Here is a 19,030-nt window from a genome sequence, read left to right as displayed (position 1 = left end):
ACTCTAGCCCAATGCTCTAACCCTAACCCAATGCTCTAACCCTAACCCAATGCTCTAACCCTAACCCAATGCTCTAACCCTAACCCAATGCTCTAACTCTAACCCAATGCTCTAACCCTAACCCAATGCTCTAACCCTAACCCAATGCTCTAACCCAATGCTATAACTCTAACCCAATGCTCTAACTCTAGCCCAATGCTCTAACCCAATGCTCTAACCCTAACCCAATGCTCTAACCCTAACCCAATGCTCTAACCCTAACCCAATACTCTAACCCTAACCCAATGCTCTAACTCTAGCCCAATGCTCTAACCCTAACCCAATGCTCTAACCCTAACCCAATGCTATAACCCAATGCTCTAACCCTAACCCAATGCTCTAACTCTAGCCCAATGCTCTAACCCTAACCCAATGCTATAACTCTAACCCAATGCTATAACCCTAACCCAATGCTCTAACCCTAACCCAATGCTATAACCCTAACCCAATGCTCTAACCCTAACCCAATGCTATAACTCTAACCCAATGCTCTAACTCTAGCCCAATGCTCTAACCCTAACCCAATGCTCTAACCCTAACCCAATGCTCTAACCCTAACCCAATGCTCTAACCCAATGCTATAACTCTAACCCAATGCTCTAACTCTAGCCCAATGCTCTAACCCAATGCTCTAACCCTAACCCAATGCTCTAACCCTAACCCAATGCTCTAACCCTAACCCAATACTCTAACCCTAACCCAATGCTCTAACTCTAGCCCAATGCTCTAACCCTAACCCAATGCTCTAACCCTAACCCAATGCTATAACCCAATGCTCTAACCCTAACCCAATGCTCTAACTCTAGCCCAATGCTCTAACCCTAACCCAATGCTATAACTCTAACCCAATGCTATAACCCTAACCCAATGCTCTAACCCTAACCCAATGCTATAACCCTAACCCAATGCTCTAACCCTAACCCAATGCTATAACTCTAACCCAATGCTCTAACTCTAGCCCAATGCTCTAACCCTAACCCAATGCTCTAACCCTAACCCAATGCTCTAACCCTAACCCAATGCTATAACTCTAACCCAATGCTCTAACCCTAACCCAATGCTATAACTCTAACCCAATGCTCTAACTCTAGCCCAATGCTCTAACCCTAACCCAATGCTCTAACCCTAACCCAATGCTCTAACCCTAACCCAATGCTATAACTCTTACCCAATGCTCTAACCCTAACCCAATGCTCTAACCCTAACCCAATGCTATAACTCTAACCCAATGCTCTAACTCTAGCCCAATGCTCTAACCCTAACCCAATGCTCTAACCCTAACCCAATGCTCTAACCCTAACCCAATGCTCTAACCCTAACCCAATGCTCTAACTCTAACCCAATGCTCTAACCCTAACCCAATGCTCTAACCCTAACCCAATGCTCTAACCCAATGCTACAACTCTAACCCAATGCTCTAACTCTAGCCCAATGCTCTAACCCTAACCCAATGCTCTAACCCTAACCCAATGCTCTAACCCTAACCCAATACTCTAACCCTAACCCAATGCTCTAACTCTAGCCCAATGCTCTAACCCTAACCCAATGCTCTAACCCTAACCCAATGCTATAACCCAATGCTCTAACCCTAACCCAATGCTCTAACTCTAGCCCAATGCTCCAACCCTAACCCAATGCTATAACTCTAACCCAATGCTATAACCCTAACCCAATGCTCTAACTCTAACCCAATGCTATAACCCTAACCCAATGCTCTAACCCTAACCCAATGCTATAACTCTAACCCAATGCTCTAACTCTAGCCCAATGCTCTAACCCTAACCCAATGCTCTAACCCTAACCCAATGCTATAACTCTAACCCAATGCTCTAACTCTAGCCCAATGCTCTAACCCAATGCTCTAACCCTAACCCAATGCTCTAACCCTAACCCAATGCTCTAACCCTAACCCAATACTCTAACCCTAACCCAATGCTCTAACTCTAGCCCAATGCTCTAACCCTAACCCAATGCTCTAACCCTAACCCAATACTCTAACCCTAACCCAATGCTATAACTCTAACCCAATGCTCTAACCCTAACCCAATGCTATAACTCTAACCCAATGCTCTAACCCTAACCCAATGCTCTAACCCAATGCTCTAACCCTAACCCAATGCTCTAACCCTAACCCAATGCTCTAACCCTAACCCAATACTCTAACCCTAACCCAATGCTATAACTCTAACCCAATGCTCTAACCCTAACCCAATGCTATAACTCTAACCCAATGCTCTAACCCTAACCCAATGCTATAACCCAATGCTCTAACCCTAACCCAATGCTCTAACCCTAACCCAATGCTCTAACGCTAACCCAATGCTCTAACCCTAACCCAATACTCTAACCCTAACCCAATACTCTAACCCTAACCCAATGCTCTTAAACTCACAGGTGTAATCGCTGCCGAAGGTGATTCTAACATGTATTGACTCGGTTAAATACTTATTAAATCAAGATATAATACTGTTTTATTTTTCATATTTCTTTCACAAATGTTAGAATTTTTATTCTACTTTGACCTAACAGAATATTTTGTGTAGATCGTTTATATATCTAACATGGCTGTAAAACATGATCCTAAATATCAATACCACTGGTGTTTAATATGAGGGTTTCAGCATGAAATATCCTTTATGTATTTTACACATTTTCATTTATCTTACTATGTCAACATGTCTTTGTTGTAAAAGTTTTGCCGCCAAACTGTTGGCAGTTGTGAAAAAAGCCAATAGTTGGAAGAGTTGCAGAGTTAACTGAAAATAAAATGTCATTGTTGATCAGATGCTTTTGTTCATGAATTAATTTTCTCTTTAACCATATAGACTATCTACTAAACTCATGGACAATATGGATACAATACATGAATTACAAAAGTTACCATAGATTACCTGTTAATTACCAAAATGACTGAATATTACGGTAACTTTGGTAAATTACTGGTAGATTTGAAACCCTTCTTGTATTACTTTATCCTGAAAGCTTTCCACAAAACACCCTTAATCTGCTGTGTGTGTGTGTGTGTGTGTGTGTGTGTGTGTGTGTGTGTGTGTGTGTGTGTGTGTGTGTGTGTGTGTGTGTGTGTGTGTGTGTGTGTGTGTGTGTGTGTGTGTGTGATCTGCTGTGTGTATTACTGTCAGTCCGGTAATGAGTGTGTATGTGGGGTAATCCTTCATAGGGATGATGACTCTATGGCTTTAGGGTTAAAGGTTAAATAGGACTTTGTACTGGGTCTAATGAGGGTGTGTTTGCCCTGCTTGGAGAGTTCACCATGCCATCAGACAAATACTGCATGTTTTCTACTAGTAGTAGTAGCCATCAGACAAATACTGCATGTTTTCTAGTAGTAGTAGCCATCAGACAAATACTACATGTTTTCTAGTAGTAGAAGTAGCCATCAGACAAATACTACATGTTTTCTAGTAGTAGTAGTAGCCATCAGACAAATACTGCATGTTTTCTAGTAGTAGTAGTAGCCATCAGACAAATACTGCATGTTTTCTAGTAGTAGTAGTAGCCATCAGACAAATACTGCATGTTTTCTAGTAGTAGTAGTAGCCATCAGACAAATACTGCATGTTTTCTACTAGTAGTAGTAGCCATCAGACAAATACTGCATGTTTTCTAGTAGTAGTAGCCATCAGACAAATACTGCATGTTTTCTGGTAGTAGTAGTAGTAGTAGCCATCAGACAAATACTGCATGTTTTCTGATAGTAGTAGTAGTAGTAGTAGCCATCAGACAAATACTGCATGTTTTCTACTAGTAGTAATAGTAGTAGCCATCAGACAAATACTGCATGTTTTCTAGTAGTAGTAGTAGTAGCCATCAGACAAATACTGCATGTTTTCTACTAGTAGTAGTAGACATCAGACAAATACTTCATGTTTTCTAGTAGTAGCCATCAGACAAATACTGCATGTTTTCTAGTAGTAGTAGTAGTAGTAGCCATCAGACAAATACTACATGTTTTCTAGTAGTAGTAGCCATCAGACAAATACTGCATGTTTTCTACTAGTAGTAGTAGCCATCAGACAAATACTACATGTTTTCTACTAGTAGTAGTAGCCATCAGACAAATACTGCATGTTTTCTAGTAGTAGTAGCCATCAGACAAATACTGCATGTTTTCTACTAGTAGTAGTAGCCATCAGACAAATACTGCATGTTTTCTACTAGTAGTAGTAGCCATCAGACCAATACTGCATGTTTTCTACTAGTAGTAGTAGCCATCAGACAAATACTGCATGTTTTCTACTAGTAGTAGTAGCCATCAGACAAATACTGCATGTTTTCTACTAGTAGTAGTAGCCATCAGACAAATACTGCATGTTTTCTACTAGCAGTAGTAGCCATCAGACAAATACTGCATGTTTTCTACTAGTAGTAGTAGCCATCAGACACATACTGCATGTTTTCTACTAGTAGTAGTAGCCATCAGACAAATACTGCATGTTTTCTACTAGTAGTAGCCAGTGGATAAAAATACTACATGTTTTCTACTAGTAGTAGCCAGTGTAGAAAATACTACATGCTTTCTACTAGTAGTAGCCAGTGGAGAAAAATACTACATGTTTTCTACTAGTAGTAATAGTTGTAGTTATATTAATACTAGTAGTAGTAGCCATCAGACAAATACTGCATGTTTTCTACTAGTAGTAATAGTTGTAGTTATATTAATACTAGTAGTAGTAGCCAGTGGAGACATACTACATGTTTTCTACTAGTAGTAATAGTTGTAGTTATATTAATACTAGTAGTATTATTGTATGTCTGTTAGTTTGTAAATATGTCTCATTCAACCACAATGCGTCTGTTTAGTGTGTTTTGTATCTTGCCGTGTAACTAAAATGCAGTTACATGTTTTCCACTGGAAAGAGAGAGCCTTGGGGTTGTGGGACATGACATTGTCCCATCTCCAGTCATTTACTCATGCAGTAAAGGCTACTCTTACAGCTGTGTCATGTTCTATGTGTTATTACAACTTGTGCCATACAGAAAATAACTTCTAAAAACAGACACTTAAATTGAAGTGGAAAACAGTGTAAAGACAGAAATAGTAAGGGCAGTAGGGAGTGATTCTGTTTTGGTCAACTCCGGTCAATAGTAAGGGCAGTAGGGAGTGATTCTGTTTGGTCAATAGTAAGGGCAGTAGGGAGTGATTCTGTTTTGGTCAACTCCGGTCAATAGTAAGGGCAGTAGGGAGTGATTCTGTTTTGGTCAACTCCGGTCAATAGTAAGGGCAGTAGGGAGTGATTCTGTTTTGGTCAACTCCGGTCAATAGTAAGGGCAGTAGGGAGTGATTCTGTTTTGGTCAACTCCGGTCAATAGTAAGGGCAGTAGGGAGTGATTCTGTTTTGGTCAACTCCGGTCAATAGTAAGGGCAGTAGGGAGTGATTCTGTTTTGGTCAACTCCAGTCAATAGTAAGGGCAGTAGGGAGTGATTCTGTTTTGGTCAACTCCGGTCAATAGTAAAGGCAGTAGGGAGTGATTCTGTTTTGGTCATCTCCGGTCAATAGTAAGGGCAGTAGGGAGTGATTCTGTTTTGGTCAACTCCGGTCAATAGTAAGGGCAGTAGGGAGTGATTCTGTTTTGGTCAACTCCGGTCAATAGTAAGGGCAGTAGGGAGTGATTCTGTTTGGTCAATAGTAAGGGCAGTAGGGAGTGATTCTGTTTTGGTCAACTCCGGTCAATAGTAAGGGCAGTAGGGAGTGATTCTGTTTGGTCAATAGTAAGGGCAGTAGGGAGTGATTCTGTTTTGGTCATCTCCGGTCAATATTAAGGGCAGTAGGGTGTGATTCTGTTTTGGTCAACTCCGGTCAATAGTAAGGGCAGTAGGGAGTGATTCTGTTTGGTCAATAGTAAGGGCAGTAGGGAGTGATTCTGTTTTGGTCAACTCCAGTCAATAAGTAAGGGCTGTAGGGAGTGATTCTGTTTTGGTCAACTCCGGTCAATAGTAAGGGCAGTAGGGAGTGATTCTGTTTTGGTCAACTCCAGTCAATATTAAGGGCAGTAGGGAGTGATTCTGTTTTGGTCAACTCCAGTCAATAGTAAGGGCAGTAGGGAGTGATTCTGTTTTGGTCAACTCCAGTCAATAGTAAGGGCAGTAGGGAGTGATTCTGTTTGGTCAATAGTAAGGGCAGTAGGGAGTGATTCTGTTTGGTCAATAGTAAGGGCAGTAGGGAGTGATTCTGTTTTGGTCAACTCCGGTCAATAGTAAGGGCAGTAGGGAGTGATTCTGTTTTGGTCAACTCCAGTCAATAGTAAGGGCAGTAGGGAGTGATTCTGTTTTGGTCAACTCCGGTCAATAGTAAGGGCAGTAGGGAGTGATTCTGTTTTGGTCAACTCCAGTCAATATTAAGGGCAGTAGGGAGTGATTCTGTTTTGGTCAACTCCAGTCAATAGTAAGGGCAGTAGGGAGTGATTCTGTTTTGGTCAACTCCGGTCAATAGTAAGGGCAGTAGGGAGTGATTCTGTTTTGGTCAACTCCAGTCAATAAGTAAGGGCTGTAGGGAGTGATTCTGTTTTGGTCAACTCCAGTCAATAGTAAGGGCAGTAGGGAGTGATTCTGTTTTGGTCAACTCCAGTCAATAGTAAGGGCTGTAGGGAGTGATTCTGTTTTGGTCAACTCCAGTCAATAGTAAGGGCAGTAGGGAGTGATTCTGTTTTGGTCAACTCCAGTCAATAGTAAGGGCAGTAGGGAGTGATTCTGTTTTGGTCAACTCCAGTCAATAGTAATGGCTGTAGGGAGTGATTCTGTTTTGGTAAACTCCGGCCAATAGTAAGGGCTGTAGGGAGTAATTCTTGGAATGGTTGATGCTGTAGCTGAAGGGCACTAAGCTTGACTATTGTTGCCAAGGATTTGCCCTGCTTAACTTGGCTAACTGGATTTACTATTAGCTCCAATGGCAGCCAAGGTTGAGGATCATCAGATCACCTTCCTATTGATGCTCTGATCTCATACAGACTAACTCTGTCTCTGTCTGTCTGTCTGCAGCCTGTCTGTGTCTGCCTGTCTGTCTGTCTGTCTGTCTGTCTGTCTGAGGCCTGTCTGCAGCCTGTCTGTCTGTCTGTCTGTCTGTCTGTCTGAGGCCTGTCTCTCTCTCTGTCTTTGGTCTGTCTGTCTGTCTGTCTTCGGTCTGTCTGTCTTCGGTCTGTCTGAGGCCTGTCTGTCTTCTGTCTGTCTGAGGCCTGTGTCTGTCTGTCTGTCTGTCTGTCTGTCTGTCTGTCTGTCTGTCTGTCTGTCTGTCTGTCTGTCTGTCTGTCTGTCTGTCTGTCTGTCTGTCTGTCTGAAGCCTGTGTGTGTGTGTCTGTCTGTCTGTCTGAGGCCTGTGTGTGTCTGTCTGTCTGTCTGAGGCCTGTCTGTCTGTCTTCTGTCTGTCTGTCTGATGCCTGTCTTGTCTGTCTGTCTGTCTGTCTCTCTGTCTGTATGTCTGTCTGAGGCCTGTCTTTCTGTCTGTCTGTCTGTCTTCTGTCTGTCTGAGGTCTGTCTGTACGTTCTGTCTGTACGTTCTGTCTGTACTGTCTGTCTGTACTGTCTGTCTGTACTGTCCTGTGGGGAAGGACTGTACAGAACCACACAGTTACCTGACTGCAGGTTGTTATTATAAACTAGTTATATCCTCTACAGAACCACACAGTTACCTGACTGCAGTCTGCAGGTTGTTATTATAAACTAGTTATATCCTCTACAGAACCACACAATTACCTGACTGCAGGTTGTTATTATAAACTAGTTATATCCTCTACAGAACCACACAGTTACCTGACTGCAGGTTGTTATTATAAACTAGTTATATCCTCTACAGAACCACACAGTTACCTGACTGCAGTCTGCAGGTTGTTATTATAAACTAGTTATATCCTCTACAGAACCACACAGTTACCTGACTGCAGGTTGTTATTATAAACTACTTATATCCTATACAGAACCACACAGTTACCTGACTGCAGGTTGTTATTATAAACTAGTTATATCCTCTACAGAACCACACAGTTACCTGACTGCAGGTTGTTATTATAAACTAGTTATATCCTCTACAGAACCACACAGTTACCTGACTGCAGTCTGCAGGTTGTTATTATAAACTAGTTATATCCTCTACAGAACCACACAGTTACCTGACTGCAGGTTGTTATTATAAACTAGTTATATCCTATACAGAACCACACAGTTACCTGACTGCAGTCTGCAGGTTGTTATTATAAACTAGTTATATCCTCTACAGAACCACACAGTTACCTGACTGCAGGTTGTTATTATAAACTAGTTATATCCTCTACAGAACCACACAGTTACCTGACTGCAGGTTGTTATTATAAACTAGTTATATCCTATACAGAACCACACAGTTACCTGACTGCAGTCTGCAGGTTGTTATTATAAACTAGTTATATCCTCTACAGAACCACACAGTTACCTGACTGCAGTCTGCAGGTTGTTATTATAAACTAGTTATATCCTCTACAGAACCACACAGTTACCTGACTGCAGGTTGTTATTATAAACTAGTTATATCCTCTACAGAACCACACAGTTACCTGACTGCAGTCTGCAGGTTGTTATTATAAACTAGTTATATCCTCTACAGAACCACACAATTACCTGACTGCAGGTTGTTATTATAAACTACTTATATCCTATACAGAACCACACAGTTACCTGACTGCAGGTTGTTATTATAAACTAGTTATATCCTCTACAGAACCACACAGTTACCTGACTGCAGGTTGTTATTATAAACTAGTTATATCCTATACAGAACCACACAGTTACCTGACTGCAGTCTGCAGGTTGTTATTATAAACTAGTTATATCCTCTACAGAACCACACAGTTACCTGACTGCAGGTTGTTATTATAAACTAGTTATATCCTCTACAGAACCACACAGTTACCTGACTGCAGGTTGTTATTATAAACTAGTTATATCCTATACAGAACCACACAGTTACCTGACTGCAGTCTGCAGGTTGTTATTATAAACTAGTTATATCCTCTACAGAACCACACAGTTACCTGACTGCAGTCTGCAGGTTGCTATTATAAACTAGTTATATCCTCTACAGAACCACACAGTTACCTGACTGCAGTCTGCAGGTTGCTATTATAAACTAGTTATATCTTCTACAGAACCACACAGTTACCTGACTGCAGTCTGCAGGTTGTTATTATAAACTAGTTATATCCTCTACAGAACCACACAGTTACCTGACTGCAGGTTGTTATTATAAACTAGTTATATCCTCTACAGAACCACACAGTTACCTGACTGCAGTCTGCAGGTTGTTATTATAAACTAGTTATATCCTCTACAGAACCACACAGTTACCTGACTGCAGGTTGTTATTATAAACTAGTTATATCCTCTACAGAACCACACAGTTACCTGACTGCAGTCTGCAGGTTGTTATTATAAACTAGTTATATCCTCTACAGAACCACACAGTTACCTGACTGCAGGTTGTTATTATAAACTACTTATATCCTATACAGAACCACACAGTTACCTGACTGCAGGTTGTTATTATAAACTAGTTATATCCTCTACAGAACCACACAGTTACCTAACTGCAGGTTGTTATTATAAACTAGTTATATCCTCTACAGAACCACACAGTTACCTGACTGCAGTCTGCAGGTTGTTATTATAAACTAGTTATATCCTCTACAGAACCACACAGTTACCTGACTGCAGTCTGCAGGTTGTTATTATAAACTAGTTATATCCTCTACAGAACCACACAATTACCTGACTGCAGGTTGTTATTATAAACTACTTATATCCTATACAGAACCACACAGTTACCTGACTGCAGGTTGTTATTATAAACTAGTTATATCCTCTACAGAACCACACAGTTACCTGACTGCAGGTTGTTATTATAAACTAGTTATATCCTATACAGAACCACACAGTTACCTGACTGCAGTCTGCAGGTTGTTATTATAAACTAGTTATATCCTCTACAGAACCACACAGTTACCTGACTGCAGGTTGTTATTATAAACTAGTTATATCCTCTACAGAACCACACAGTTACCTGACTGCAGGTTGTTATTATAAACTAGTTATATCCTATACAGAACCACACAGTTACCTGACTGCAGTCTGCAGGTTGTTATTATAAACTAGTTATATCCTCTACAGAACCACACAGTTACCTGACTGCAGTCTGCAGGTTGCTATTATAAACTAGTTATATCCTCTACAGAACCACACAGTTACCTGACTGCAGTCTGCAGGTTGCTATTATAAACTAGTTATATCTTCTACAGAACCACACAGTTACCTGACTGCAGTCTGCAGGTTGTTATTATAAACTAGTTATATCCTCTACAGAACCACACAGTTACCTGACTGCAGGTTGTTATTATAAACTAGTTATATCCTCTACAGAACCACACAGTTACCTGACTGCAGTCTGCAGGTTGTTATTATAAACTAGTTATATCCTCTACAGAACCACACAGTTACCTGACTGCAGGTTGTTATTATAAACTAGTTATATCCTCTACAGAACCACACAGTTACCTGACTGCAGTCTGCAGGTTGTTATTATAAACTAGTTATATCCTCTACAGAACCACACAGTTACCTGACTGCAGGTTGTTATTATAAACTACTTATATCCTATACAGAACCACACAGTTACCTGACTGCAGGTTGTTATTATAAACTAGTTATATCCTCTACAGAACCACACAGTTACCTAACTGCAGGTTGTTATTATAAACTAGTTATATCCTCTACAGAACCACACAGTTACCTGACTGCAGTCTGCAGGTTGTTATTATAAACTAGTTATATCCTCTACAGAACCACACAGTTACCTGACTGCAGTCTGCAGGTTGTTATTATAAACTAGTTATATCCTCTACAGAACCACACAGTTACCTGACTGCAGTCTGCAGGTTGTTATTATAAACTAGTTATATCCTCTACAGAACCACACAGTTACCTGACTGCAGGTTGTTATTATAAACTAGTTATATCCTATACAGAACCACACAGTTACCTGACTGCAGTCTGCAGGTTGTTATTATAAACTAGTTATATCCTCTACAGAACCACACAGTTACCTGACTGCAGGTTGTTATTATAAACTAGTTATATCCTCTACAGAACCACACAGTTACCTGACTGCAGGTTGTTATTATAAACTAGTTATATCCTATACAGAACCACACAGTTACCTGACTGCAGTCTGCAGGTTGTTATTATAAACTAGTTATATCCTCTACAGAACCACACAGTTACCTGACTGCAGTCTGCAGGTTGCTATTATAAACTAGTTATATCCTCTACAGAACCACACAGTTACCTGACTGCAGTCTGCAGGTTGCTATTATAAACTAGTTATATCTTCTACAGAACCACACAGTTACCTGACTGCAGTCTGCAGGTTGTTATTATAAACTAGTTATATCCTCTACAGAACCACACAGTTACCTGACTGCAGGTTGTTATTATAAACTAGTTATATCCTCTACAGAACCACACAGTTACCTGACTGCAGTCTGCAGGTTGTTATTATAAACTAGTTATATCCTCTACAGAACCACACAGTTACCTGACTGCAGGTTGTTATTATAAACTAGTTATATCCTCTACAGAACCACACAGTTACCTGACTGCAGTCTGCAGGTTGTTATTATAAACTAGTTATATCCTCTACAGAACCACACAGTTACCTGACTGCAGTCTGCAGGTTGCTATTATGAACTAGTTATATTCTCTACAGAACCACACAGTTACCTGGCTGCAGGTTGTTATTATAAACTAGTTATATCCTCTATAGAACCACACAGTTACCTGACTGCAGTCTGCAGGTTGTTATTATAAACTAGTTATATCCTCTACAGAACCACACAGTTACCTGACTGCAGTCTGCAGGTTGTTATTATAAACTAGTTATATCCTCTACAGAACCACACAGTTACCTGACTGCAGGTTGTTATTATAAACTAGTTATATCCTATACAGAACCACACAGTTACCTGACTGCAGTCTGCAGGTTGTTATTATAAACTAGTTATATCCTCTACAGAACCACACAGTTACCTGACTGCAGGTTGTTATTATAAACTAGTTATATCCTCTACAGAACCACACAGTTACCTGACTGCAGGTTGTTATTATAAACTAGTTATATCCTCTACAGAACCACACAGTTACCTGACTGCAGGTTGTTATTATAAACTAGTTATATCCTCTATAGAACCACACAGTTACCTGGCTGCAGGTTGTTATTATAAACTAGTTATATCCTCTACAGAACCACACAGTTACCTGACTGCAGGTTGTTATTATAAACTAGTTATATCCTCTATAGAACCACACAGTTACCTGACTGCAGTCTGCAGGTTGTTATTATAAACTAGCTATATCCTCTAGAGTACCACACAGTTACCTGACTGCAGGTTGTTATTATGAACTAGTTATATCCTCTACAGAACCACAGTTACCTGACTGCAGTCTGCAGGTTGTTATTATGAACTAGTTATATCCTCTACAGAACCACACAGTTACCTGGCAGCAGTCTGCAGGTTGTTATTATAAACTAGTTATATCCTCTAGAGAACCACACAGTTACCTGACTGCAGGTTGTTATTATAAACTAGTTATATCCTCTACAGAACCACACAGTTACCTGACTGCAGTCTGCAGGTTGTTATTATGAACTAGTTATATCCTCTACAGAACCACACAGTTACCTGACTGCAGTCTGCAGGTTGTTATTATAAACTAGTTATATCCTCTACAGAACCACACAGTTACCTGGCTGCAGGTTGTTATTATAAACTAGTTATATCCTCTACAGAACCACACAGTTACCTGACTGCAGTCTGCAGGTTGTTATTATAAACTAGTTATATCCTCTACAGAACCACACAGTTACCTGACTGCAGTCTGCAGGTTGTTATTATAAACTAGTTATATCCTCTACAGAACCACACAGTTACCTGACTGCAGGTTGTTATTATAAACTAGTTATATCCTCTACAGAACCACACAGTTACCTGACTGCAGTCTGCAGGTTGTTATTATAAACTAGTTATATCCTCTACAGAACCACACAGTTACCTGGCTGCAGTCTGCAGGTTGTTATTATAAACTAGTTATATCCTCTACAGAACCACACAGTTACCTGACTGCAGTCTGCAGGTTGTTATTATAAACTAGTTATATCCTCTACAGAACCACACAGTTACCTGACTGCAGTCTGCAGGTTGTTATTATAAACTAGTTATATCCTCTACAGAACCACACAGTTACCTGACTGCAGTCTGCAGGTTGTTATTATAAACTAGTTATATCCTCTACAGAACCACACAGTTACCTGACTGCAGGTTGTTATTATAAACTAGTTATATCCTCTACAGAACCACACAGTTACCTGACTGCAGTCTGCAGGTTGTTATTATAAACTAGTTATATCCTCTACAGAACCACACAGTTACCTGACTGCAGGTTGTTATTATAAACTAGTTATATCCTCTACAGAACCACACAGTTACCTGACTGCAGGTTGTTATTATGAACTAGTTATATCCTCTACAGAACCACACAGTTACCTGACTGCAGTCTGCAGGTTGTTATTATAAACTAGTTATATCCTCTACAGAACCACACAGTTACCTGACTGCAGGTTGTTATTATAAACTAGTTATATCCTCTACAGAACCACACAGTTACCTGACTGCAGTCTGCAGGTTGTTATTATAAACTAGTTATATCCTCTACAGAACCACACAGTTACCTGACTGCAGGTTGTTATTATAAACTAGTTATATCCTCTACAGAACCACACAGTTACCTGACTGCAGGTTGTTATTATAAACTAGTTATATCCTCTACAGAACCACACAGTTACCTGACTGCAGGTTGTTATTATAAACTAGTTATATCCTCTACAGAACCACACAGTTACCTGACTGCAGTCTGCAGGTTGTTATTATAAACTAGTTATATCCCCTACAGAACCACACAGTTATCTGACTGCAGTCTGCAGGTTGTTATTATAAACTAGTTATATCCTCTACAGAACCACACAGTTACCTGACTGCAGTCTGCAGGTTGTTATTATAAACTAGTTATATCCTCTACAGAACCACACAGTTACCTGACTGCAGGTTGTTATTATAAACTAGTTATATCCTCTACAGAACCACACAGTTACCTGACTGCAGGTTGTTATTATAAACTAGTTATATCCTCTACAGAACCACACAGTTACCTGACTGCAGTCTGCAGGTTGTTATTATAAACTAGTTATATCCTCTACAGAACCACAGCCACAAACCCTAAGTTAGGAATCCTGTGGGAGAAACTGATGAGGTGTTTGTGATTTGTCCCTGCAGGTGGTAACACTTTGTAAATCTGGCCCTGATGTACACCTACAGTACAGTCCTTCCCTACAGTACCGTTCTTCCCTACAGTATAGTCCTTCCCTACAGTATAGTCCTTCCCTACAGTATAGTCCTTCCCTACAGTACAGTCCTTCCCTACAGTACAGTCCTTCCCTACAGTATAGTTCTTCCCTACAGTATAGTCCTTCCCTACAGTACAGTCCTTCCCTACAGTATAGTCCTTCCCTACAGTACAGTCCTTCCCTACAGTATAGTCCTTCCCTACAGTACAGTCCTTCCCTACAGTATAGTCCTTCCCTACAGTATAGTTCTTCCCTACAGTATAGTCCTTCCCTACAGTACAGTCCTTCCCTACAGTATAGTCCTTCCCTACAGTACAGTCCTTCCCTACAGTACAGTCCTTCCCTACAGTACAGTTCTTCCCTACAGTATAGTCTAGTCCTTCCCTACAGTATAGTCCTTCCCTACAGTATAGTCCTTCCCTACAGTACAGTTCTTCCCTACAGTACAGTCCTTCCCTACAGTATAGTCCTTCCCTACAGTATAGTCCTTCCCTACAGTACAGTCCTTCCCTACAGTATAGTCCTTCCCTACAGTACAGTCCTTCCCTACAGTATAGTCCTTCCCTACAGTATAGTCCTTCCCTACAGTACAGTCCTTCCCTACAGTACAGTTCTTCCCAACAGTACAGTCCTTCCCAACAGTATAGTTCTTCCCTACAGTATAGTCCTTCCCAACAGTATAGTTCTTCCCAACAGTATAGTTCTTCCCTACAGTACAGTCCTTCCCAACAGTATAGTTCTTCCCAACAGTACAGTCCTTCCCAACAGTATAGTTCTTCCCTACAGTACAGTCCTTCCCAACAGTATAGTTCTTCCCAACAGTACAGTCCTTCCCTACAGTACAGTCCTTCCCTATAGTACAGTCCTTCCCTACAGTATAGTCCTTCCCTACAGTATAGTCCTTCCCTACAGTGCAGTCCTTCCCTACAGTACAGTCCTTCCCTACAGTATAGTCCTTCCCTACAGTATAGTCCTTCCCTACAGTATAGTCCTTCCCTACAGTACAGTTCTTCCCTACAGTATAGTCCTTCCCTACAGTATAGTCCTTCCCTACAGTATAGTCCTTCCCTACAGTATAGTCCTTCCCTACAGTATAGTCCTTCCCTACAGTATAGTCCTTCCCTACAGTATAGTCCTTCCCTACAGTACAGTCCTTCCCTACAGTACAGTCCTTCCCTACAGTATAGTCCTTCCCTACAGTATAGTCCTTCCCTACAGTACAGTCCTTCCCTACAGTACAGTCCTTCCCTACAGTATAGTCCTTCCCTACAGTACAGTCCTTCCCTACAGTATAGTCCTTCCCTACAGTATAGTCCTTCCCTACAGTATAGTCCTTCCCTACAGTACAGTCCTTCCCTACAGTATAGTCCTTCCCTACAGTACAGTCCTTCCCTACAGTATAGTCCTTCCCTACAGTACAGTCCTTCCCTACAGTATAGTCCTTCCCTACAGTACAGTCCTTCCCTACAGTATAGTCCTTCCCTACAGTACAGTCCTCCCCTACAGTATAGTCCTTCCCTACAGTATAGTTCTTCCCTACAGTATAGTCCTTCCCTACAGTATAGTTCTTCCCTACAGTATAGTCCTTCCCTACAGTATAGTTCTTCCCTACAGTATAGCCCTTCCCTACAGTATAGTCCTTCCCTACAGTATAGTTCTTCCCTACAGCACAGTCCTTCCCTACAGTACAGTTCTTCCCTACAGTACCGTCCTTCCCTACAGTATAGTCCTTCCCTACAGTACAGTCCTTCCCTATAGTACAGTCCTTCCCTACAGTACAGTCCTTCCCTATAGTATAGTCTTTCCCTACAGTATAGTCTTTCCCTACAGTATAGTCTTTCCCTACAGTATAGTCCTTCCCTACAGTACAGTCCTTCCCTACAGTACAGTCCTTCCCTACAGTGTAGTCCTTCCCTACAGTACAGTCCTTCCCTACAGTACAGTCCTTCCCTACAGTACAGTCCTTCCCTATAGTATAGTCTTTCCCTACAGTATAGTACTTCCTTACAGTACAGTCCTTCCCTACAGTACAGTCCTTCCCTACAGTATAGTCCTTCCCTACAGTGTAGTCCTTCCCTACAGTGTAGTCCTTCCCTACAGTATAGTCCTTCCCTACAGTATAGTCCTTCCCTACAGTATAGTTCTTCCCTACAGTAGTCCTTCCCTACAGTACAGTCCTTCCCTACAGTACAGTCCTTCCCTACAGTATAGTTATTCCCTACAGTACAGTCCTTCCCTACAGTATAGGTCTTCCCTACAGTACAGTCCTTCCCTACAGTATAGCCCTTCCCAACAGTATAGCCCTTCCCTACAGTATAGTCTTCCCTACAGTATAGTCCTTCCCTACAGTATAGTCCTTCCCTACAGTACAGTCCTTCCCTACAGTATAGTCCTTCCCTACAGTACAGTCCTTCCCTACAGTATAGTCCTTCCCTACAGTACAGTCCTTCCCTACAGTATAGTCCTTCCCTACAGTACAGTCCTTCCCTACAGTATAGTCCTTCCCTACAGTACAGTCCTCCCCTACAGTATAGTCCTTCCCTACAGTATAGTTCTTCCCTACAGTATAGTCCTTCCCTACAGTATAGTTCTTCCCTACAGTATAGTCCTTCCCTACAGTACAGTCCTTCCCTACAGTATAGTCCTTCCCTACAGTACAGTCCTTCCCTACAGTACAGTCCTTCCCTACAGTACAGTTCTTCCCTACAGTATAGTCCTTCCCTACAGTATAGTCCTTCCCTACAGTATAGTCCTTCCCTACAGTATAGTCCTTCCCTACAGTACAGTTCTTCCCTACAGTACAGTCCTTCCCTACAGTATAGTCCTTCCCTACAGTATAGTCCTTCCCTACAGTACAGTCCTTCCCTACAGTATAGTCCTTCCCTACAGTACAGTCCTTCCCTACAGTATAGTCCTTCCCTACAGTATAGTCCTTCCCTACAGTACAGTCCTTCCCTACAGTACAGTTCTTCCCAACAGTACAGTCCTTCCCAACAGTATAGTTCTTCCCTACAGTATAGTCCTTCCCAACAGTATAGTTCTTCCCAACAGTATAGTTCTTCCCTACAGTACAGTCCTTCCCAACAGTATAGTTCTTCCCAACAGTACAGTCCTTCCCAACAGTATAGTTCTTCCCTACAGTACAGTCCTTCCCAACAGTATAGTTCTTCCCAACAGTACAGTCCTTCCCAACAGTATAGTTCTTCCCTACAGTATAGTCCTTCCCTACAGTATAGTCCTTCCCTACAGTATAGTCCTTCCCTACAGTATAGTCCTTCCCTACAGTATAGTCCTTCCCTACAGTACAGTCCTTCCCTACAGTACAGTCCTTCCCTATAGTACAGTCCTTCCCTACAGTATAGTCCTTCCCTACAGTATAGTCCTTCCCTACAGTGCAGTCCTTCCCTACAGTACAGTCCTTCCCTACAGTATAGTCCTTCCCTACAGTATAGTCCTTCCCTACAGTATAGTCCTTCCCTACAGTACAGTTCTTCCCTACAGTATAGTCCTTCCCTACAGTATAGTCCTTCCCTACAGTATAGTCCTTCCCTACAGTATAGTCCTTCCCTACAGTATAGTCCTTCCCTACAGTATAGTCCTTCCCTACAGTATAGTCCTTCCCTACAGTACAGTCCTTCCCTACAGTAGAGTCCTTCCCTACAGTATAGTCCTTCCCTACAGTATAGTCCTTCCCTACAGTAGTCCTTCCCTACAGTACAGTCCTTCCCTACAGTACAGTCCTTCCCTACAGTATAGTTATTCCCTACAGTACAGTCCTTCCCTACAGTATAGGTCTTCCCTACAGTACAGTCCTTCCCTACAGTATAGCCCTTCCCAACAGTATAGCCCTTCCCTACAGTATAGTCTTTCCCTACAGTATAGTCCTTCCCTACAGTACAGTCCTTCCCTACAGTATAGTCCTTCCCTACAGTACAGTCCTTTCCTACAGTATAGTCCTTCCCTACAGTACAGTCCTTCCCTACAGTATAGTCCTTCCCTACAGTATAGTCCTACAGTACAGTTCTTCCCTACAGTATAGTCCTTCACTACAGTATAGTCCTTCCCTACAGTACAGTCCTTCCCTACAGTACAGTCCTTCCCTACAGTATAGTCCTTCCCTACAGTATAGTCCTACAGTATAATCCTTCCCTACAGTACAGCCCTTCCCTACAGTACAGTCCTTCCCTACAGTACAGTCCTTCCCTACAGTACAGTCCTTCCCTACAGTACAGTCCTTCCCTACAGTACCGTCCTTCCCTACAGTATAGTCCTTCCCTACAGTACAGTCCTTCCCTATAGTACAGTCCTTCCCTACAGTACAGTCCTTCCCTACAGTATAGTCCTTCCCTACAGTATAGTCCTTCCCTACCAGTACAGTCCTTCCCTACAGTATAGTCCTTCCCTACAGTACAGTCCTTCCCTACAGTATAGTCCTTCCCTACAGTATAGTCCTTCCCTACAGTACAGTCCTTCCCTACAGTACAGTTCTTCCCAACAGTACAGTCCTTCCCAACAGTATAGTTCTTCCCTACAGTATAGTCCTTCCCAACAGTATA

Source organism: Oncorhynchus kisutch, unplaced genomic scaffold, assembly GCF_002021735.2.
Source record: "Oncorhynchus kisutch isolate 150728-3 unplaced genomic scaffold, Okis_V2 scaffold1094, whole genome shotgun sequence".
Classification (NCBI taxonomy): domain Eukaryota; kingdom Metazoa; phylum Chordata; class Actinopteri; order Salmoniformes; family Salmonidae; genus Oncorhynchus; species Oncorhynchus kisutch.
The sequence above is the reverse complement of the archived record's forward strand: the minus strand, read 5'-3'. Positions refer to the sequence as shown.